At 38.7% G+C, this 24,073-nt stretch overlaps 1 protein-coding gene across 10 annotated transcripts in view; it reads right to left on the reverse strand.

The window, feature by feature from the left end:
• The window catches only part of FOXP2 (forkhead box P2), a 445,070-nt gene that overhangs the window by 215,484 nt on the left and 205,513 nt on the right, over nt 1-24,073 (reverse strand). The window contains exon 1 of one of the 10 annotated variants that reach the window (XM_056339331.1): nt 14,189-14,282. The exons of the other annotated variants lie outside the window; for them this stretch is intronic. The gene's annotated coding sequence lies outside the window, so the exon portion shown is untranslated. Of the gene's footprint in view, nt 1-14,188; nt 14,283-24,073 lie in introns of those variants that run through there. 10 annotated transcript variants of the gene reach the window in all.

Raw genomic sequence — 24,073 nt, forward strand, 5'->3', positions numbered from 1 at the left:
CAACCTGCAAAGCGGTCTAATAACAATCAACACAACATTCAAAAGCCTACGCTCTCATTTTGCCCACAAAAGTTTGTTAAAAAACCCTGATATCTCTGACATTCAAAAATAATGTTATAAATATGCAAATTATTTTTTTTAAGTAAAATATTTGCATCTCCTTTCCTCCTCCAGGCTTTTGAACTTCTGAGGTCAACAAGGACAAACAATACCACTAGTGTCTCTTTGCAAAAAGCTGGGTTTGCTGTCTGCAAGCAATGGTATCATTTCCATAGCAACCCCCTAACTATTAATTTTCAATTAAAGCAGACACAAAGCGGACAGCCTGAGGCTGGCAGACAGTGTCAAGAGCCCATCTCTGTAGGCAACAGTTTCACACAGCTATCAAGCGATAGGTGCCTCCTCCACAAAGCTGTATCAGAGGTACGTCAAGTTTAGCTGGTTAAAATTACATTAACCTTGAGTTCAGTTCTAAATATTTTATATCAGGCATTTACAAAGACAACAAAATACTGACCAAAGCCTGAGTCAGAAGTAAACTAGCAAACAATTTCAAAACCATATGCAGCATAGGAAAGGAAAAAGAAAAACCATGGGAGGATATGCTTCTCAATGCCTATGATACCACTGCATTTGTCAAAACCCTTTTAATCCTTAGTATTCTCATCATCATCATCATCACCATCATAATCTCCTAAAACACACTCCACACTCTTAAATAAAACAGTCAATACACCTACTCTATTATGCAGATTAGAATTAATTCCAAGGCATAAATTTTCCATAGATGTCACAACACAGAGTGCTATTCTGTAATTAAAAAAAATAACACATTTTCAAGTATCAGGGAATTATGTAATTTCTCTCTGTTTCACTTGCCATCTTTTCACCAGAAACTAAGTTTCCAGTTCCAACCTTCAACTCATTGCCACCAGCTTTTGGCCTAACAACCTAGAGGTGCACTTGGTGTCTTTTGCATTTACTGTTCTCCCTTCTGCACTGAATTCTTTCTGGCCCAACAACAAACTCAGAAGACATTTCTTTACCTCCTTACCCAGGATCAAGGCTGTCATTAGGTTTTCTTTTTCTTTTCTTTTTTTTTTTTTTAATCACCCCGTATCTTCTTCCCTCCTTAATTGGAGCAGGTGGGCCCCTGTATGCAAATAAAGACCTCTATAACAGCCGGGTCCTGTGCAGTTACATAGGTAGCCTACACCTCAGGCTGCTACTGCATGGGATTTTTCACTCCAGGGTGCAGAGAAAAACCCGCTGGCAGTGACAGGTATTATGTCACAGCCTGTTTTCTACCAAACAAAAGATGACAGGCAATGCAAACTGTTTTTCAGATGACAAGTTCCCGTCAAATGCGTTGCTCTAATTCTGCATCCTTACTGCCCTTTTGCCTCCAGAAACAATTATGCAAAAGAACATATAACAGGTCAGGATCCCCCCAAACTCGATATGATCTCAGTTGTAATCCTCTGGACAACTGTCAGCTCTTGCAACAGTTGGATGCTATCTCTAGTACTGCATGATCTATAAGCAAGCTTTGCACTGATAAGCCAAAGAACTGATTTAATAACAGTCCTGAGCACTAGAAGGAACTATGAGGAAGAAATGTGAATAGTACATATCAGCATTAAGTAATAAAAATTCCAAAATGCATGGATGATATTTAGGGAAACCCTGTATTCATTTAACTACTAGTAACTAGAAGTCAGAGGCTAACCCTGCAAAACCTTTATGCATGGGAGAGGACAGACAAGACTATTTGAACAGGTAAGAATTAGAAGGAGACACAATCATGAATTTACAGAATAATTACTAGGTTTAAATTGTATGTATTTACATTATACTGTAGATGTGATCACAGAACACACACTACCATATTTAATCCTAATTAAAACAAAACAAAACAAAACAAACAAACAAACAAAAACCCCAACAGTCGAATTTTGTCATTTATTTCCTGGTATACAAATGCTGCTCCCTACATTTACAACATTAGGGTTAAATAGTTAGATATCAAAAATTTACTGTTTCTATTCAAGCTGTATTTTAATAATGAGAACGTAACAAGGATAGTAAAATTACAGATGCCATGAACAACTTTAAAGCAGGCCCTCCAAATTTCTAGTCTTTAAAGTTAAGCTTGCTTAGCAAGCTGTTTCCCCCCCATCTTACTCAATTAACAGCAATTAACATTGGTAGCAATTATATGCAACCACAGGGAAGAGGAAGGATTGACCATTTGGCCTCCAATTTCCCGGTTTTCCAACAACATTATTGTTTGCTATATGCAGATGTCAAATGAGTAAGACACAAACCCTTGGATGCTTGTTGTAGGTGGATTTTCACTTTCCAAGGGTTTATTAGAGCCCCGCAGTGAAAAGTCCCTGCGGGAACTCACACTCACTTTGTACTGAAGATGGTTTTACTGCTGCTGCCATCCCACTGGGGCAGTCTAGGAACAAACTCGGGAACATGTTCAGTAAGTGACTCTGGGACCTACGCCTTCAATGCTTGTGAAGACACCGCGAAGAAGCAAACCCTAACCAACAGCACTGGTGAGGACTGATGCACGGGTGATGATACACGGGTGAGCTGCCACCTTCTCAATTTATACAACTCAGCCTGCAACTCTGCACCCTAGGTGACCACATGATACAAAGTACAATCATTTATTTTTCATTAATTTCCCAGTTCGAAGTATCCTAAATATTGAGAGGATTGGGCCACAGATCAGCAGTGTGGGGTCTTACAGCACGATGACAATGGTGTGAGTTGTGTGTCCCTCAGCATGGCACAGGGACACGTGAGGGCAAGCGAGGGCACAAGACTTGTCTTGAAGGATTGTCCTGGGTAAAGGAAGTCAGTCTGGCTGGAGTGGATCCAAGGGTGAACAATCCTGTCTGCTGTCGTTCTCTGCCTCCTGGGGTGGGGGGGAAGCTTCAGGAGAAGGCCTGAGTGGGAACTGGCACAAACACAGTGAGGGTGATCGGGAGCCCTAGCGGGGAATAGGGAATGAGCCCAGCAGCTGGTGCCCGTCACATGTGAAGTTCATGTACATGGGTTTTACTCAAAACATCTTTCACTTAATGAATGACTGAAAAAAAGTCTCTGGTTTCCAGCGATGATTGTAGTCGGTTCCACTCAAAACCCGAAGTCCTTAATTGTTAATACTTTGTCAACACTTCCTTCTTTTTCTCCCTCATAAGGTTAATATTAAACTATGTTACAAACATCTTTGGGAAAAAAAAATTAACAACTTACTAGGAGTTCAGTATTTATTGTACATAAATTTATTACTGTTTTTAAAAACTGAGACAGTGTGAATGGTTAATCTCTTGACTATTCTGTAATTAACTGCTGTGGATACAAACCTCTCTACCCAAGTGCATCAAAGACAGATCATGTTCTGTTGCAAACAGTAAGTTGCCATCACACTACAACACACAGATAGTCATGAACCAACTGGTTAATAACAGTTTTTACTTGCAGCATGTGACCAAGGATACTAGATTAAAAACAGTGGAGTGGCCAGATATTCTTTAAAGGCTCTGTTTGCAATGAACTACAAATATGTTCTCAACCCAGGGTGTTTATGAAACTCTGAGAGGTTTTGGCAATAAACCAAACTAGAACAGGTTGGAGGGAGGGAGGTTTCTAGATCTCTGGTTTAGATTCCCCTCCGCCAATACTAACGACCACTCTGTGTTTACCAGGAGGAAGTTCTGACAACTGTATGTAGATCTAGAGATACAGTAAAGAAGAACAGTGAGTTTCAATTCACTATTTACAACCCACTGATTTGTTGACTGTTTGTTCTTGTTCGTAGCCATTTAACATCAATATTTAATTCACAAAAAAACCTGTTAGCATACTGACACCTTTTCTCCAAGTAGGAAACTTAAAATAGCCACTTGAGACTTTCAAGATGTATTCCAGCAAATTAAAGAAGACACAAGTAGTACTTGAAAAAAGCCATATCGAAAGATACCATATGCATTTTAGTGAATGACAGCCAGATATTCTGTATCATCCAGAACTGAAGACAGATTCAAAAATCCTGTCACATACACAAGATATGAAAGAAGCTAGAATGATAGGTAAAACCCTCTCCCTGCAAAGAGTTTAGTTTTTCAGTATGCACTAATACACCATCGGCCTCATTGGTTCTAGTAGTATTTACAATTTCACCAGAAAGACCCAAAAAATAACAGAACCATTTTGCCTCTATTATACCTTTGAAATTAGCAACCAGCTACCAAGGCTAATCTTCATTTCAGACTGTTCTGAGTGCGTGTCAGAGCCACTGCCAATAGGCACAAGAAGCAATCACAGGGAAAACCTATTTTCACCAAAAAAAACCCCAACAGTACCACTGAAATGATTCTTCCACCCTCAATTATTAAAGGACTCTCAAAATAGAATAAACTCGCTGATATTTCTTGCCTTCACAGCAGCCAAGTTTGGCAGGTTCCCAGACGGGCTGCATACACGCTCCTGTCTCTTACAAAGCCAAAATGTCTGGCAGGATAGGAAACAACACAGTTATGTTCAGCGGGAAGAGAAAGGATGGGAAGTTCAATACACTTCACAACTGCAAGGCAAGGGCCTTCTGCAACTGGAGACACCCCCCCCAGGGCACCACAGGATCATGGTTTTAGTAAATCCCTGCACCTACCAAGGGGAGGATTAAGGGACGCAGTGCTGCCCTCCTCAAAACCACCATTGCTTATCTCTGTTTGCTAGATTTGCATATGTTTAATGTTGGGTGGGGTTTTTTTTTTAGTTTTTCAAACAGCAGGTTGCAATGGTACTGGTTCCTTCCAATGGCATTTACACATTTCCCTCCTCTCATGATATTCACGACAAAATGTGTCACAGTCAGCAAAAGAACTCAGATGTTTTCGAAGCTCTCACTCAACCAGAAGTCTTGTCACCTGCTCCCACCCAAAATAAGGAACGCTCTGTCCTTCCTTGATGAAGGTCTGCAACAGCCGCCTCAGCTCATCTATTCCTGGCCTCATTTATTCCAGCTCCACGTTCCTGATGGAAGTGCCAATTCATGGAGTTCGATTTGGTCTTTCTGCACTATTTTGGCTCTGACCTGACAGAGCAGTGACCTACTGAAGCTATTTTCTACCCAGAATGACAACCCAAAAGGAAGGCTTGGAGGTCTGGAGATTACAGCTCTGGAAATTTTAAACAGTGCCACCTACCAAGTCCCAGAAATCCTTACTCTTCCCAGTCACTTTGCAAATGCTTTTACTCTCACATGTATCTCCAAAACAGCTAGATGCCACATACAAAAACCTTATACACTGAAGAACAAATTTCTTCTATATTTAAATAACAAGTTACTCCACTGCCTGTAGAAAAAAATTGCTATTTTAGTAAGACCCACATAAACAAGGGTTTGAGCTCCCTCTGCAGGCTCCCTGTCTGTAATTAACGAAGAAATTCTTTTCCCACGGCCACGCAGTCATAAACGAATAATGATGATGTGCAGAAACAAAAACGTTTTGACAGGATTTGGCACGAGAGTAGTTGAAATGATCATTGATGTTGTTCTTTAAACGAGACATTTGGGGAAAAATCTGGCCTACTATAAACAGGTGCACTCCGCCACAGTGAAAAGAGTGCCAGGCACTTCGGAATAGGTTTAGCAAATTTTGTGTTAGTTGGATGGCAACTTAAAATAAATTATGATAACTAACTACAAGAGCTAGTACCTGTGGAAAAGCGTTAGGAGAAAAGAGTGCCATCAAGACAGAAAAGCAAGCAGATGTATGTAAAAGATTAACTTTTAACTTTAACTAGTAAAGCAGATTATGCTACTGCACCAGGCTTACACTGATTTAGTGGCACTGAGTATCTGGAGTGTACAAAGCATTAAAATCACAAACAGAGACTTCTAGCCCAAGTATGATCAGATCTGCACACTCAGGAACTAAATAAGCTCTAAGTTTCACTGGAGCCACTATCTAATGGGATTTCATACAGGATTAGGCCAGAAATGTGGATTTCTTTGGCGTTTCAAGCCCAATCATTAAAAAGAAACCTCCTTTTTCAAGCTAATAGCCTTTTTTTTCCCCTTTTCACGTTAGGGGAAGAAAACCAGGACTTAAGAGACCACATAGAATCTTGCAAGAAGCTATTCAGATTACACAGTGATAAGAATATAAAAGAGAGAAAATATATTTCATAAACAAAGCTACATAATAATGTTACACTGAAATACACATCTGTGTTTAGTAGTTCTCCAGTCCAACCTTTCACTGTATTTCAGTCCCAGTCTATTCTGGCTAGGAGTTCAGGTATGAAACCCACAAGAAAAGAATGTAACAGTGCAGCAAATAACTTCTTTCATAGCCACAGACATCAGAAATACCAAACATACAAAAAGCTTTAGCCCATATCTTTCTCAGCAAATGAGAGAGAAATTAAGATTCTTACTAGCTAGAACTCAGCTATTTCTTGTAGAAGACACTCTTGTATAGTCACGTTTCTCATTAAACATTTATAATTGACATTCAGCCAAAAATTTCCCTGATTTCAACTGTTTACATGCCATACTACACTATTTTCCCATTCTTATATCTTCAAGGTCTATGCATGCTATCATTTTTAGATAATTGCCCTATTTCTGTGCTGAAGCCTCTTAGAGGTAAGACTGTTATCACACTGTGGAGTGATCTATAATCTCTGGTATGCAGAAGAGCTCTCTTTGGGGCCAGAAGGAGTATTGTGAATTCACTTTGGCAGTTTTGCTCTGTTCATCAGCCCACATGCAGCTGAGACCCTCTTTCTCCAATGTGGCTTTTTTCTGTTTGTTGAGATGAGCAGTATGAAAACCAGCTGGCAGCCAGATACTAGTGATGCTTCTCATGATCAGTACTGGACCAATACTGTGCAAAATCTTTTTCAACAGTCTGGGCAACAGAATGGAGCGTACCCTCAGCATGCCCATGGATGGTCCCAAACTGGGGTGTGTGGAGAGGACGTGGAAGCACTCCTGGGCTGCTATTGAGAAGGAGCTCAATAGGCCAGAAGAGTGAGCTGATGAAGAACTTCATGCAGAACCTCACCAAAAGCATGTGCAAAGTACTGTCCCTGGGAGGTAAGAACCCTGTACTAGAGGTGATGATGCAACAGAATAGAAAGCATCTTTTCCAAATAAGGTCTGAGGTGTTCTGATGGACAAGTTGAACATGACCCTGCAGGTATCCTTGCAGCTAAGAAGGCCAATTGTACGCTGAAGTGTAGGCATTGGGTCAAAGGAAATGGTTTATTCTCTGTTTGGCACTTGCGGCATTGCATCTGGAGTACTGTGCTGTACGCTTCTGTACAAGACACCAACATACTATGGGAGTCCAGCAGACCATCAAGGTGCTAAGGGAGCCAGGACATTATGTATGGAGAGAGTTTGAGACTGCTGGGTGTGTTCAGCCTTCAGAAGAGAAAGCTATGTAAAGATCCCTTTACTGTCTTCAAGGACCCTGAATGCTAAGGTGTGGAAAGGTGGAACCAGAGGCACACAGCAACACAACAAAAGGCAATGGACACAAGTTGCAACAGAAGGATATCTGATTAGATGATGGAAAAAAATCATTTACAGTGAAGTCTAATACTGCAACAGGTCTCCACCCTCAGATCATTCTGATCAGCCTGGTCTAAGTCAACTGTGCTTTGAGTGGGGCATGGGGCAGCATCACCCCCAGAGGGTCCATTCTACTTAAATTCCACCAGAAGCCCATGATTTTATCTATTACCAGTCCTGGCTCATGGATATTCTTGAGTACTGTAGACATTACCCAAGCCACCTCTGGCTGTCACATGCAATGGCCAGAGGATTTACAGAAGCATTTGCCAAAGTTCCCTGTGCATGCACAGACCAGCTCTCACACTTGCTCAGCGAGCACAGCAACTCTGCTCAACTGGGAACGCACCAGGTTTCCTTGTGCATGCTCAGATCGCTGCTCCAGCACCTGCATAGCGAAGTCATGTCCCATATATTAGCCAAGACAAACTTTGTGCAATAGTGTTACGCTAAAACCGCATCAGTTGGATCTGTGCATGCACAGGGCTGCAATAGAACATGCAGATCAAATCATCCACAGCTACCTTGAGTAAGTTTGCATGAACTTTGGTAACACTGTTCTGGTAACTCCTTCTCATTCTTATGCTGCACCTATCAAAATGCATTGGAGTATCTGTTCCAAACAGCTTTAGACATGGTTTACAAAATCTACCTCATCTAAAAATCTAACTAATAGTGTGTGTACATATATTATATATATAAATAAAATCTTAAATCATCACACACACCCCCCCAAAAAAAACCCCAACCTTTTTTCCCTCACTGAATCCCTTCATGTTTGTTTTGGTTAACCAAGGCTCAGACTTAAACGAAATATTTTACCTGTAGTAAATCATAGTTACCAATTACATAGTTTTACATTATAGTTACAAATTCATGAACCATTAGCTACCGACCTGATGATCTGATACCCTGCTTATAATAGCGCCCACATTTTGTAAAGCATTTTTCATCAGCAACTCAGTATCATTATCCCCATTTTTTAACAGATGAAAAAACTGAGGCATAAAATAAGGAACTGATTGGATCAAGGTCATGTAGCAAGCCAGCAGCAGAGACAGGAATAAAAACAAGGTGGCCTAAGACCTAGCGCAATGTGCCTCACTGTCATTTCCTCACCCCAACGTCTCTTTTGTCTGGGTTCCTGAATTTCAATTTACCCTCTCTCGAGTGTATTAACTTACTTGGAGGCAAAAACATTCTGATTTTCTGGTTGTGTGACTGCTCCCTCTGTTGCAGTCTTTATGGGTACTCAGATACCTTTCTAGATGGTTAAAAGATAAAATAAAAGATATGGCAAATGAGATTGTATATACACTTTCTATGATTAATTTAATGGTGACAGAGTCTTGATTTCCTCATCCCTGTATAGACAGTTATCCTGTGCTGAAAGCTTTTGTTACTCTGTTAGTGCTTTTAGTGTTGACAACTCTAACCAATTAGTATTTTCTCACTGACACGCTTTTAGTAGTATTCTGGATAATTAATTAAATAAGAGCAGAGATGCCAGAAGGATCTGGGATTCACCAGCTGGTATCTTACCATATTGTTATCTACAGTCCTTCTAACCAGCTTTGGATTCTAACTTATTTTGGGGTTAGTCTTCATTAAATACTTTGCCAGAAGTTATAACAAAATTGCTGCTTCATTTCTTTTTTTCTCGTTTTGCTCACTAGATCTGTAATTCTATCAAGAAAATAATTATATTTATTTGACAGAAGAGATGACAAATTTATCAAAACTGAAGATCCTCAGAATCTGGAGTGTCTCACTTGGAAGTCTAAAGGGATGACTCCACTCCACAGTTAAACACGAACCATCAGCATTCCAGCTAGCTGCAGAATGGCGCTCAGACACTCAGCAGGGCTTTTCAGTGTTAATACCAAAATGAATGTCTCTGCATGGACATACAGCTGTGCTATGTAGAAGTACTTAGGTGGATCAGTACTAGGTCAGGTAGAATGAGTCTGTACTACATCGCTTTCCATTGCACATCAGAAACCCATTGAAAGCATCTTTGAAAGACCGTCTCAGTTCTCACAGACAAGCTGCAAACCAGCAAGTAATGCCTGAAATACCACGTGGCACTGAAGCCTCGAAGTCTATGAAAGTAATCCAACGCTTTGCCTCCCTGGATGAAAAGACATCACTCAAGTGCCAGAAGTTCTGCTACCATGTAGGCTGAGAGGCACCACTGTAAACAGCTCTGCACACTGGAGACAGTTGGTGATTCCCAAATTTGCACATTTCACATGCACAAATTTGCCCTTCAGAGCTGCAAAGCTTGCAAGGATTTTGCCTAGCAGCAAAGGAGAACAGTGCATTGAGCACGAAGTACAGCAGCATGGCTACTCTTCTGCAAAACTGCAGCAAAAGGAGTGGAAGGTGGTTTAAAAGCTGCAGGCCCTACAATAAATGCTGTGGGGTCCTGCAAAATGCCACGTTTGACATGGTAAATAAAAATGTCACTGAATATCTAAGTAACTACATAGCTCCTGGCAGCTCATATAATATCTACTCCCCTATTATGGTCTGATTCAGCAAGGTATTCAAAGCATGTTCACAACTAAAACTTCCCAAGTATTCCCACCAGCTTTACTACGAATAGTCAGTCCCCTGAAGTTTCTCATGATGCTGAACTGAGGACATGTGACTTACGTTTTTGCCCGTAACTGATACATCAAACACTAATTACTTAAGTCAGTGTAAATGTTGCAGTGATGCTTCACTTTCTCATTAATTCATAAAGGAAATATATATTGCACATTACAGATTGAAAAGGAGTTCTTCTGCAATTCTTCAAATATTTTGCAATATTAAAAAGTTATTGCTTTGTACTGGGATGAAATCAAGTTTGATTTTTAAATAAAGTTTGCTTTTTAAATAGAAAGGAGATCATAAGAAACACCCCACCTATCCCACCATATCATTTAAGGATTTTCATCACAAATACATTCCACTTGTCTTCAAGTTCCTGCTCTTGATTACTTATGAAAAATGGAACATCTCCAGGAGAGATTAGAAAAGATGCACGGCATGGTTCTCAACACCTCAGATGCCTCACAAGTGGTATATCCACAACAGATTCCCGGCAAGCTGAAAGAGGAACACCAAAAACAATTTCAAGGGTATAGCTCATGGTTATCTCTTACCAATTGATAAACATGATGCCAAATCTGGGTCAAAATAATAAATGGAATATGGAAGATGAGGCAAAGGGGAAAAAACCAGTACAAATTCAAACTTTCTGAAAGGAGGCCGAGGCCAAAAAGAATACAACCAAATCTTGGTATGTGATGGCAAAAGGAACAGCTGAACATGGAGCAATAAACTGGGGAAAGGCAGAGAAAGCAGCAGCCAAAAGAGAATCCTTTCTAACAACTGCAGTCTTACTCAGTCAAAATAGGAATGAACCTAAAAATGAGAAAGTAAAAGGAAGAAAACTAAATTTTAAGGAAGATGTCTAGATTTAGTCCTGCAGGGAGTAACAACTGCTCTTGTAGAAGACGTAATGTGTACCTAAACCCTATTCTTTACGGGCCAAGCCTTTTCTGACTACTCCAACTCATCAGAGGAACTGGGATGATTAAAAATATGTAAGCATATCTATTCTACCTATAGATGTCCTCCTCCAAGTAACCAAGGAGGACATCTGACAGATATTTTGAAGGAAAATTACATTATTTTGATAACAGGAATTACTTCTTTTTGAAGTTTGATTAAGTACAGTAACAGCTAAAAGCCCAGGCTGATGTCCCTCATCTAAATGCTCATCAGGCTTAGCTCCACCTAATTTCTCAGCTCCTCTGGTGCTAGTAAGGATCCATTCACAATGCCAAAGTCACCATTTACTGCCACTTCCAGGGACTTGGCAGCTTGATCTATACTAGTAAATCAAATACTTCCCAGAAACACTCCTGAGCACTAGAGTATGATCACCTACATTTGAAATTGTTAAAATTGCACTTGGAATGCTTTTCAGTCATACAAGCTAGCGCTCCATCAGACAATTTGCAAGCACAGTTCACAAGTGAGAACATTGCAGGAACCATTCCAAATAAGCAGGTGGATCTTGCCACAAATTGCTTTGGAAGCTCAGGGAATATACACTATAGACATCTGATGTTCTGTGCAGTGGGACTCACAGCAAGGGGGTGATCCTGAGTATGGCTTATTTGACAGTCTATGCAGAGCCTAAAAATCCAGTTGCAGTGGTATCCCAGTGAAACAAGGCTCATCCTACTGATGTTTTTGTTGCTTCACTCACCCACCCACACCCACCTCCCAACTCCATGAAAAATTTACTAGAAACAGAGCTGCCAGCAAAATAAAATTGCAAACTTCTCTTTCCTTAATATTTTCCAACATTCCTGAGCAATCCTTGTGTTCTAACCTGTCTTGGAGCTCTCCACCTCCTTCAGAAGGGTGCTCTTCAGTACCTTCCTTTTCTGCAACTGATTTTCCAGTAATCCAAGTCAATCCCTTCTGATAATATAGTAAAAACCATGTTTCTCTAGCCTGATCTGGCTTGCCCATTGCAGGATTCTTCAGCATACCTGCCTGATCAGCTATGCTACCATGGCCGCAGAACTTCACACAAATTGATGACTATCCAGTTGGGAGATCATGGGTTTAGCCTTGCATTGGAAGATACAAGAAAGACTCACACCCACAAAACCCCAGCCAGTCTACAACTGGAAGAGATTATCATTTAAGAAAATAGCACTCAGTTGAGGATAAGGAGGTAAAAATGTGGATTTGGGCCCTCTATCCTTTTCCAGTTTTGGCTATCTCAGTTTCTTATCTAGGAAGAGCGGATAGAAACTCTTTCTTGAACCTCGCTGAAGGCAGTATATGCTGAAGAGAAGTTTCAAAGTTTTCCGAGTCAAACTTCTCTCAATACTCATGATGAAAAACAAAGGAGACTGACAGCTTCTTGGACCTTCCACTTTGGCTTGTAAGGCACGAGGGAAGAGAATATCCCTCTGTAAACTGAACATACATTGGAATGAGGGTTTCATCTGTTTTTAACAGTAATTTGTGTAATTTCTATGCATTATGCTACAGCACATCATGTTAAAACTGCATTTTTACATGGCTACATTACAGTTTCAGACATTTTGTTACATAATCTACAATGACATTTTACTTGCTGTATTCATCCTGCAAGAACAATGCAAAAATGGCTATCATTTTGCAAATGCAGTTTTCATATCATGCCTGCTTAGGATACAGGGATAATAATGTTATACAGTACTTACTAATGTTTTCTCAGACAGTATGTTATGATGTACTGAACTCTGTGTCATGGGGCTCAATTGCTTAGATTTGGCAGTCAGATGAAAGTATAAGAAATAAAAAAAACCAAGCTAATCAAACATAAATGTAATCCTAAATTTTTATTGACTGCATTTATGCAGCGTTATCTGTTAGAGCTGGAACCTCACTGAGAGGAGAAAGGTGGAGAACGGGTTGAAGTGAGTGAGAAAGACATGTGCCTTCCGTTCTCAGTGAAAGTCAAAAGTCTGGGGAAGGAGAGCTGTTTAAACTCTGTTTGCATGGGTGACATGATTTTTAAAAGAATTATTACTTCTGAGTGATAACATAGCTATGTTTTTACATGTAAAGCTATTTGAGATATGGTATGCAATCATGTGGAATACAGCAGGATCTTTGCTAGTCAGGTGTGAGACGCATAAAGCATGTACAAGTAAACCAGGACTGGTATTCTGCATGGCACAACACTGTAGTGACCATTTTTTGTAAAGATTGCCTCCTAAATGTTCCTCATATTTGATCAATTCTAAAAATTCCACATTCAGAATTCACTGGTTATTATGAACTTACAAAATACCTTTGTTCTTGCAGCGCTCTAAAAGGCTGTGCATCACTATCGGCAATATACATATTTGATTTACAGGCTTCAAGCTGCCATAGTAACTAGCAATAACAAGTTTATTTTAAGAGGAGAAGGGGCAGCTTTCCTGGAACTAGTCCTTGTTTACCTATTATCTCAGCAGATGCCTCAAGTGGAAGACTAGCAGAAGATACTAGAATTAGTTCCTTGTTGCATCTTTTCCTTTTTCCTGAAAATAATCAAGGACAAGGTGGCATGAGAAAATTAGCCAGAAGTATCATCTGCTCCCTGAATCACCTCCAGGACCGATACCAAGCTCCTGCAGGCAGCCTTGGCTTCCAGTCTGGGACTCCCAGGGAAGATACTTCAAGCAAAGAAAGAGATTCCACATCGAGGGAAAAAGGAGCTATGCATATAAATGTCTAGACCTTGCCCAGCTGATGGAATTCCTCAGTGCTTCCAGCTCCTCACCGCTGGGGTAAAGCAGCTTTCTTCAACCTCTGCCTCCGGCTTTTGGGAGGGTCTTCAAATAGGACCACCGTCTCAAAAAGCTTCCATTTATTAACTCTAGAATGTGTGGCTTTTTAAAATAAATAGGTAGGGAGGTCCTTACATCAATGTAAGTAAATAACTGGCCTGTCTTTGTAATCAGTAACATCTGCAAAGTGCTGTATTGGAGATGGAAGATCAGAGTTTTCCCCACCAGGTTTATACCCCACTCTTACTGTACCGTTGAAGTCAATCCCAGTTTTGAAGCTGCATACTTAGAGGCAAGCTGATAATTCCCTTCGATATCTCAACAAATGTTCTAATTCTCAAAGGGATGAAATAGGTCCTTACTCCTGAAAATAACATATAAATATGAAACTTTATAGACAATTAAGTTTAAAATTTTAATCTTAGTAATTCACTGTCTTAGTTTCTCCATCTTTAAAACTACTGAGTTTCTTATAAAGTGGTTTTATTTTCTTGGAAAAGCAGCTCTGCATCTGCTATGCATTCTTACTCCTATTAAAATGGTTGCCATTTTTGCATTTCACAAGGTAACTCTTTAAAAGTAACATGAAATAAAGACTTTTTTCAGGTGGCAACTTATTTCTAAGCAGGAAAACATTATTAATAAAATCAATTTTATAGCTAATACAGACAATTTCACTACAAAAAATTCAGAATGCACAGAATTACGTTAGAACAGAATTTTGCAAGTGTCCATAAAAAATGACATCTTTTAGTTTCCACATCCAGTGTCCATGCAAGTGACACATGTAAGAATATGTTATTAATCCTGATTCAAAACCATGAATCTTGTCAATACTTATCAGGGCATAAAAAACTAGAGAACGCTGTTGTTACAGTGAAGGATATGGCGCACACACAATTTCACTACACTGACTTTAATGCTTTAATACTACTACGTCTTACCAGTAGGCAGCACTGTTACATCTTTTTAGATGTTAGCAATGTTAATGACATACAGTGCCATCTGCAACTTTCTACATAATATCTGACCTTTACTTCCATTCAAACCTCATTATTTTTTCTTCACGCAGTGTTTCTATCTCCCAGATTTTATTTCATAAAAGAAAATAAGAAAAAAATCAGAATGCCAGAATATTTTTTAGCACATCAAAAGTGGGAAATGTATATTGGAATGGTATATTGGATTGCATTAATCAATTACTGTAACTGTCACTATTTAAAACATGACAATATCTATATCAAATGATGAATTACCTTAGGCAAATACCTCAGTAATGGAAATGATTCATTTCAGTATTGATGAAATCATTTACACCTTTAAGATCTTAAAAGAACAAACTGATACAATAAACAATGGTCCTGATCCAGAAAACCCTTGTTCCAATGAAGAGCACATGAGCCTTCAGTTGACAGTCGTATTTTAAATTGGACTGTTATTCTAAAGAAGGATTTGAAATGTAAAATTCAGAACAGATGTGTGCCTTAAACCAAATAATCTTTAATTATTACTATTTTTTAAATAGCCAAACCTAAATGTGCAAGCATGTACAACATCCTCATAACTGATAATTTTCCGGTTTTTAATTCTACAGAGTTTGTATCATCAACTAATTGGACCTTCATCTTATAGTTGCTAAAAATTAAAATTCAATACTGAGTTCAATGGGATTTTTGGATGTACAAGAAAGGAGAAATTTTGTGCCGAATATACGTGTACCCAGCTGCAAAGGTTACTGGCAGGGGTTAATAAGTATATTTGCAAAGCACAGATAATGAATACTTACATTAGAATATGTATCTATTTTATATATATTTGTATGTGTAAACACACACACATGTGCCCACACAGGCACGCACACATATTTATATGAGTAGAAGTTTAGAAATAAACAGTATTTTCTTAGTTCTTTGGTAAACAAGATATATCAGCTTAAACATCTTAGCAGTGCCAAAGATTTTTTTTTCCACTTTCTGTCCTACTTTCACACCAAAATTATAATTTCATATTTCATAAAAAGGCACTGAAACGTAAAATGGGCCAACATCAAAATATAACAAGGAAGCAAAGATAAATTAGAGGAATTCTTTGGTTCTTTCACTAACTAATCAGAGATATACAGAAAAGGACCTTTTAAGTTTAATGATACCTGCTCATTAAATGATGCTAAACACTAAAATACCACGAACAGCAGGGAATTTCAGTTTACATTAGAGAAAAAAATAAAAGGGTAGAAATGACTGAAGTTGGTCAGTTCAAGCTGATAGGGCACTTCAAATGAATAACAGAAGAATAAAAGAGACACTCTAGGTTAAATTAGGTTCTCCTATGCCTTTTCTTGAAAGTGCTTAACTTCACAAATTTTATTTGAATTAACTAACCTGCCAAAATCAAAGACTTGAATAGGGGTAAAGTTAAACAAGCAACTATACTTCACAGTAAGTTTACCCATTAAACAGCAGATGAAACCTCTGCATAAGAAAAGATGGGGGAAACAGTTTTAAAATGAGCATTTTTTCTTTCTCTAGTCAGGGAAAATGTCATTCCTTTCATACTCTTGAAGTAAAGCTGTACTTCAGAATAAAATTATACAGATATGAAACTTAATTCTTCTAATAATTTGTTTGTAAGAGTCCTGTTTCTCTAAGTTCAGCACATTTTCTTTCTCTCCATTTGAAATATATACTACTTGTGTATTACCATTTTAGTGCAGCAACAAAGGTATTAAACAATTAATTATACTGTATTACCTGACTAATAACTTTTGCAAATACACTGAAAAGCATTTAAAGGAAAATAAGCCATTTGAAGAAACCATCAACATGGAAGGGAAAAAACCCACCAGGTTTGTAAATAAGAACATGGCTTCAAATCTTTCACAAAATAGATGCTATACCCTATGTTACTTTTGTTTGAAGATTGTTATTTTTATAATTTGAAGAATAGAAGAGTTCCATTCTGGGTTTTTTTTCTGTGCTAGCAGCTGTAACTTACCAATAAAAATACATTATTTCACATACATTTAATCTGTTCCTTACACTTCCACCCAAATCTTTCTGTCCTAAAACAATTAAAAAAAAAACAAAACCAAAAAAACCTCACTCTATTAAGCAGGTAAACTTCTCCTAACAGACAAGTTTTCACTCCAAAGACTCCATTCCTGAAAGTGGATCCTTGTAGGCTGTACAACCTGCTTGAAAGACTCAGCTGTAAGATTAACCTGCTCACTGGCTAACAACTGGGTTTTAATTTTTATTCCACACAATACTTCTACATTTAGTTAGCCATCTTCAGCCAACATTTTAGCAATCTAGGAGAGGGACAGAGTCAGAGAAAGAGGAGAAAGGAGCAAAAGTATATTTGGGTGTATACAGGTAGCAAGCAACTCTCACCACCTGGGTCTGTCTCGGGGAAAGTGAATGTCTGTGTTCCTTAACATCCCTCCCAGAAACCCCCTACATTTTCAGGCTAATGCTTGGCCTAAGGATGCAACACTGGACTGGGGCACAAAAGCCATGATTTTGGTCACTGACAGAAAAATAATTTGGGATTTGATTGTCAGAGATGATAAGCAAGCATGATTGGCAAGCATGTTTCCCATCCAGCCCATTCATCTCAGATTTAAATGCTGACCCACGAGGTAATGGTTGTCTACCTCACTGAGGGAATGTGAGATATATTCTTACGGCTTTGAAACACTGCAAACACTATAAGCATGGCAGGAATGCAAAGAAATACAGCCCCAAAGTAAGATGTGCAGAGACATTTGTTCTCTTTGGTCACTGACTGGCAGTGGACCCTTAAGATAGCCAACTCCAAAGGGATGAACCCACACCTCCATCTAGGTAAGTGCCATCACCTTTAAAAATTATTCTCCAAAACAAAGTTGTTGTATCAATATACCTTTACACAAGGTTGCTGAGTGATGGGCGGTGTGTCAGCCTCAGAAGAAACACTGGATTTGATATGTCACAGCTGTAACTGGCAAGATGCAGGCAAGCATCACTCATCTGAAAGCAACCTTGGCAACTAAAAAAGGTGCAGTAGCAGTTGTAGAATAACAGCACGTGAAAACTGTATATATGGTGACAGATGGACTAAAATACATGAGAAAGATCTCTGCTCTGGAAAAGTTGCCATAAAAAGACAAGACAAAGAAAGGATCGGGATGAGATAAAGTAAATAAATAACACAATGACCATTATGATGAACCATTCTATGAATCTAGGATTCTATGATATAGAATACGTTTTATTCCCCACTTCACTGTTACTTCTATCTTATCTTTAGGAAAATGAATAGTTGACTTTCTGTGACAAAAGCCAGGCAAATCTCTTGCCACTTGCAACCAATCTTACAGCATCGATCAAGGAACTGTCTCGTGTATGCTCAGAAGTACATAAAGGCTCTCCTACAGTTCACTGTGAACAACTAAGCCTACCATAGCATAAAGAACAGCGAGTTATGTCTCCCCATGCCTTAGCAATATAATCAGAGCTAACAAGGATGTGGTTTGTTCATGATTTTTTTTTGTTCACCCCTGCACTGGGTTAACTCAAGCGACTACACCCAAGCATCTTCCATTTGTGTGAAACTCAGCAGTGAAGAACTTCCTTAGAGATATTTCTTCCAGTCAGAATACTGTCAGCATGCATCTGAAAAAAAGGATCGGCTGCACTCTGTAACTGTCTTCTCAGTCGATTCCAGCTAACACTGGAGAGTTTTTCATGCTAAAGGCCTATGCCTTTATAGCACTTAATAGCTCTACCAGTCTCACTAAACTGAAAATGATGTATCACCTCAGAACAAAATTTAGCAGGTGAGTGTGGACTTCTTCATTCAGTGAGAGGGAAGGAACTGATCTGATCTTTTTGTTGGTCACCAACATCACGAAGAAATCAACTTCTTAATTAAAAAATACAAAGTTACAGGAAACACCAGGAAATTAGAAGCTAGAAAAAGTTGCCCTTGCTTGTTAGGAAAACTAGCGAAAGACTAGTTAAGAATAGTTGGGCTTGTTGAGTAAGTAAGCTGTAAGACAGCATTGACAATGATGTGATTACGCTGTCAGAGCCACTTACGCTGTCAGAGCCACTGAGTTAACAGCTAATTCATTCTACTAGTAAACATGGATGAGAACAAACAGGAAAGTTACCTTCATGCTCATTAGTATTTTTACTACAAGTTGCTGGAAGCATCAGCTGAGAGGCCCCACTTGTACAGGCACTCTGTGAACCACAGCAAAGAGACACCACCACCAAAGAATTCATAGTCCGATCAAAGACACCTTGCAGAATAATTTATAGGACCTTTATTCTTTCCCTAACTTGCACATTTTATTGTAATTATTTTTGCAGCATGTCTTACAACAAATATCTCCTCATCTATTATTCTTAACTAATTCTCCTCCTCTTCTTAAATCATATTAAGTCATGTCATTGCTCTTCACCAGCAAACATTCTCGACTCTAGTATAAAACCATAGCTGGAAAATCTGGGGCTGTTCAGCTCAAAAGGACAGGAACTCATAAACCAAAAAATGTACACCTTGTGTTCACTTTATAAATGCATGAATCGTCAACTGACCAAGTCTACCTGGTCACCTGTTCTTTCCAGAGAGGCAACAGAAACTTAAGACCTGACTACCGCTGGCCTCCCTGACTGCCTCTCCCTGTGATAGTTCTGGGAACGTTACTGTGTGTTTCCTGCAGAGTGGAACAGAAATGCACAGGACAAACACTGTTTATCCCCTTGGGGATGGAGAGGAGGGATAGTTACATTCTGAAGGAAGAAGTCCCAGTATAGCCAGAACTGGTTTGTGGAAGTTAAGGCTGGGTAAGTCTGATGTATGTAGTCCGAAGGAATGCTATTCTCAAAAAAACCCCTATGTGCTTGGTTTATGGTTGTTGTTAGAATACTCATATATTCCACTGCGTTACATTCCCCAAACATTCATACAATATTTTAATTAGACCCTTTAGCTAAATATTACACAACATTCAAGCTCTAACTGTTTTCTTTAAATAGAATGTAGTGATAGGAAAAAAATCACCAGACCATCGATCAAGTTCAGGCTACTTAAAAGCCAATATGCTCTTTCAAGAAATGATATGTGCAAATATTGTACTTTGTCAAAAAGCTGAGAAGTGCTTTGGTGATGCAGGAATAAATGCCCTTAAATTAAGACGGGGAGGGGGAGGCGGGGGGGGCGGGGATTACTTGCTGTCTTGGCAAGTAATTTGCAAAACTACTTTTCTCACCTACCTGCCCAAGAATGTCCAACCATTTTAACAAAGTCATGAAAGCAGTGCCTCTCCTTTAGAGCCCACCAAACTGACACAGATCTAAACTAGACACTGATGCGTGTGCAGTCTGTAGTACATAAATAAGAAATTCTATCTCAGGTTAGTCTTGTATCTTTCTAATATTTTACTTCATTACCTCTGTATTTCCCTCTACATATGAGAATTTTGATACATATCTGAATGTTTGTTGATGCTAGAATTTTCTTTTCTCTTACACTCTCTGCATTCCCTTTAATTCCATTCTCCTCCTTTGTCTAATTTTCTCACTTTGCTTTTCCTTTAGCCTCCTGTTTTATCCAGTTACTTCTCTATTCTGGGGAAAAAAAAAAAACAACAAACCAAAAACCCCACCAAAAACCCAAACCCAACCCTACTTAATATTGAAGAACATATCAGTAAAGTATTCTTTCCTATTCTGTGTTTCCACTTTCACTCAAGCTCTCTTCTTTCTCCCCTCGTACCTCCCTCCTCCTTCCCATCTCAGTCATTTATCCTAGAATTTCTGCTCCTCTTTTAGTCCCTTCTGGCCTTAAAATCTGTGCATCTTTACTGAAAACATTACTTACTGGCTTATTTAAAGTTGTGAAAAAGCAAGGCCTAACACAGCGTTGGTCTTACTGGACAAACATGTATCAAGCATCTTATCACAGATCTCAGAGAGGGCAATCTGAATGGCATTTGGTCCATCTTAAGGACAGTGTGATATCCAGATGAATAAAACAAACGTCCTCTTTTTTGACTAAATTAATACCCATTAGACTGGTAAAAACCCTCTTTGCTAACACAGGTTGAAGGACAGTGTTTTCTTCTTTTGAAATAATTTATAAGCTTCTGATACTAACTCTTTTACGAATGAACCTAATATCTAAGTTAGAGGTCACAGTTTTCAGATACGTCCCCAGAATATATTCATTTAACAGGGAAGTTATTGACTGAACTACCCATGACTATATGAACTGGAATTCCTTTTTTGTTTTTCAGGGAGTATCATCAAAACTGCTACAGATTGTGGAACAACTCCTGCACAGCATCAGATCCAAAGAATGCATACAATGTCCTTTATAAATTATGAAATTATTTACAGCAATCACAGTGTGTTAGGTGCTTTCCAAACAAAGAAGCGATGTGGCTAGCTAGTAATTCCAGCTAAATAAAGTAATGTTTCTTCATCTGCAAACTGGAAATAGTGGAACCTGCCTTCTTTGGAAATTACATTAACAGAAGTGAGAAACCACCCTTCCAGAACAATGTACAGCTATCGTAATCCCAAAATTATTGTTGCCCAATGCTAAAATCTAAAAAGAATATATATTAAAAAACTAAAGTAAAGCATTATCTTAAAACAGATCAGCCAATATGGTGGCTACGTTAACAATACTAGGATGTGTACTCATGTTTTCTCTCACTCACCTCACCACTGTTTATTTGCTTTCTGCACAGATTCTGGAATAATTTAAACTGCTTACAATCCACATTTTTTGTAATAGGAAGAGGTGAATGCAACTTTACAAAACCAAGAAGGAGCAGGATACATATCCCTTTGTACTACTGTATATGGCAATGGATTGAAGGTAGCCATTGAGATTAAGAATGCACATGATCACCTCAATTCCTTTAGATGGAAGAGAAAGGTCAGAAACTTATCTAGGAAAAAGTCTAGATAAGGTGATACAGAGGCTTCCTTTATGCTGCTTTTAAAGAACTTCATCAGAAAGTGGTATTTGACCCTACCAAAGGTAAGCGGAGTCCAGGCGTTGTCTTTAAAAGTTAGTATTTCTCCACAGTTACCTAAAAATTCAATTTGAGATTGCACCACTTTCCATTACAAGTAGAACAACAACAACAACAACAAAGACAGTGCCTTGTTCTTCAGCATTTCTTCACTTTACCACAATAACATCTGATACCTGAGTTGCATCTTTCTGATCTGTTTTGCAGAGATAAACCTTAATTTTGCATCATGGACAAACATCCTTAACATGCTTTGACAGTCTAGCAATAATTAATTTAGATGTATTCTTATATACCATGGAAAAAAAATCCCATATTATTTGGACTTCATATTTTCAGAAAGTAGAAAGCAAGGATTTAGCTTCATGTGAAAGCATTTAAATTTAGGCCCTGACATGTATGTACAGTTTCTAATAAGCTATTACAATCAAGAAAAACTGTACTTTCTTCTAAAGCCTGTACAGTCAATGGGGCCTAGAGAGAAATGAAACTGCCCATTCACAAGGGCCTCTTACTTAGTTGCCTAAATGTAGGTATCCGTTGTTATTTTAGGTGATCTAGGGTACCATGCTCAATGTTTAGCTTCCAGTCCAGGAGTACAGAGGTCTCCTACTGGTCATATTAGATCTACCAACCCTCTGTGGAAATCTCAGATATCTAAAGTCATCTGTAGAGACACTAGAAACACTGGTTTAGGCAAATAAATTCCACTCTAGATGCCTATTTAAAGGCAAGCAAAACCACTCTCCAGACTCGGTTGACTGTACTGATTAAAAGTGGGAGCTCCATTCATTACAAATTGAAACTTTACCATGCACTGTGAGCGCAGACACCTGTGACTGGGCATGTATATTCAGGTGCCTCGTTCTAAGAGTTGAACCTTATTCGAGATGCATTCAGGTTTGTCAGCTGGAAAGCATGGCTAAAAATAATTAAAACTGGCATGCACTGAATATAAAAAGGAACTGGTCCATATATGTCTGACAGGGCCACATATAAATGACAGTTGCTCAAATGAACCTTTTTTTGTAGAAAAGTAACATCTCCCTTGGACTCCTTTTTACCAAAACCTAATAAAATTAGATTTCAGGAATTTACTATCCAGCTCAGTTACACCTAAGACAATGAGGTTGTTCTTAATTTTTTCTCATGTGCAAGCCTATAGCCGTTCTTCTTGTTTCCCCTAGTTAAATATGCATCCCTGTTTTTCATAGATATAAACATATGGTTTAAGAAAACATAAGTTAGATTTGTATCACTTTATTAGTGCAGTTTTGTAAGAGAAGATCTGCACAATCATATTTTGCCTGTCAGTCAAACATCAACATTGTCTGGGACATCTCCTCCAAGTGTGACAGAGCTTTAACCATCTGAAGTTGCTCCAAGTTTAATGAAAAAGGAAGACAAAGGTGTTACTAATGTAGCCACCAAAACAAAGGTTGTGCCACAACTGCTGTGCCACACAGAGATTTCACAGGGATTCTACTGCTCATACAAATGTTTTATTTAGAAGACTGGTTTCTGTACCTTAGAACAGCAACATTTATATGATCATATTAAAATCCAGCTGCAAGAATTAGAAAGCTAAGCGGATACTAAAGGCTTATAAACAGCAGCTTTCAATTTTCTACCCCCTGTTAAAATTGAAAAGCCTACAAAGAATATCTGAAATGCAACCAACAATGAATTTACGTTTCATCTTGAAAGCTTTACGTAAAAGTGGTAAAGACTGAAGACTATCAGATCTTCTGTACTGTTACATCCTTTGAACAATATTATACACTGGCAGAGCCCAGCTGCAGAGATTTTTCTATGTAACAGGGTTCTTAGACATCCATTTTTTCCTGAAGTCTATCTATTGTGGGTAGTGTATCTCTTTGCTACTGCAGGCAGTGTTTGACAACCGTAAGGGGCTCATCAGTATCGATGAGAGACTGCAGAAAAGACAAAGGTCTCTCTCTGCTCCAGTTATAAAATAACATCCTTCACTCTGAGGAAAATCTATGAGGTTAACATCTTCTGCTTATCTTCCATGACTACTAATATCGTAAAAATATTATCAAACGGGAAAATAAGAGGGAAAGCATCTTCCCTTTA

This window comes from Falco biarmicus, chromosome 5 (assembly GCF_023638135.1).
Source record: "Falco biarmicus isolate bFalBia1 chromosome 5, bFalBia1.pri, whole genome shotgun sequence".
NCBI lineage: Eukaryota > Metazoa > Chordata > Aves > Falconiformes > Falconidae > Falco > Falco biarmicus.